The sequence below is a fragment of the Orycteropus afer genome, unplaced genomic scaffold (assembly GCF_000298275.1).
Source record: "Orycteropus afer afer isolate SDZICR_OR568_19922 unplaced genomic scaffold, OryAfe1.0 scaffold00279, whole genome shotgun sequence".
In the NCBI taxonomy this organism is placed as follows: domain Eukaryota; kingdom Metazoa; phylum Chordata; class Mammalia; order Tubulidentata; family Orycteropodidae; genus Orycteropus; species Orycteropus afer.
In genome coordinates, this window is record NW_006921866.1 from 2181194 (window position 1) to 2182455 (window position 1262).

The following is a 1262-nucleotide window of genomic DNA, read 5'->3' on the forward strand; positions in this document are numbered from 1 at the left end:
TGACATCAGCAATGATATCCCTTGTTCCACGGCCTCTCCTGAATCTAGCCTGCACCTCTGGAAGTTCACTGTCAATATACTGTACAATCATTTTTGAATTATCTTCAATAAGATTTTACTTGCATGGAATATTAATGATATTGTTCAATAATTTCCACATTCTGTGGGATCACCTCTCTTTGGAATGGGCATAAATATGGATCTCTTCCAGTCAGTTGGCCAGGTATCTGTCTTCCAAATCTCTTGGCATAAACAAGTGAGTGCTTCCAGTAGGGCATCTATTTGTTTAAACATCTCAATGGGTATTCCGTCAATTCCTGGAGCCTTGTTCATTGCCAGTTCCTTCAATGCACATTCAACTTCTTCTTTCAATATCATTCCTTCTTGATCATATGCCATCATGGAAGCAACAGTCAAGAAATTAGATCACATATTGCACCAGACAATCTGCTGCAAAATACCTCTTTAAGGTTTTAAAAAGCAAACATGCCACTTTGAAGACTAAGGAATTCTTGACTAAACATTAGTATTTTCAATAACTTCATATGCATGTGAAAGCAGGACAATGAATTGTTGTTGTTGTTGTTGTCACTGTTAGGTGCCATTGAGTCTTCTCTGACTCGTAGTGACCCTATCTATGCACAGCAGTACGAAACACCACCCAGTCCCGTGCCAGCTCCATGATCCTTGCTATACTGGAGCCCATCATAGCAGCCACTGTGTCAATCCAACTTGTTGAGGACCTTCCCCTTTTTTGTTCATCCTCCACCTTACCAGGCATGACATCCTTCTCCAGGGAATGGTCCCTTCTGACAACATGACCAAAGTAGATGAGACGAAGTCTGGCCATTCTCACCTCCAAGGAGCATTCTGGCTGCACTTCCTCCATGACAGATTTGTTAATTATTTTAGTAGTCCACAGTGCTTTCAGCATTCTTTGGCAGCACCACAACTCAAAAGAATCAATTCTTCTTCGGTCTTCCTTATTCATTGTTCAGCTCTCACATGCATACGAGGCAATTAAAAATATCATAGCTTGTGTCAGGCACACCTTAGTCCTCAAGGAGACAGCCTTGCTCCTCAGCACTTGAAAGAGGTCCCTTGCAGCCAACTTGTCCAGTGCTATACTTCGTCTAATGTCCTGACTGCTGCTTCCATTTGCCTTGATTGTAGAACCTAACACTGTGAAGTCTTTGACAACTTCAATCTTTTCTCTGTTTATCATGATGCTGCTTATAGGTCCAGTTGTGAGGATTTTTATT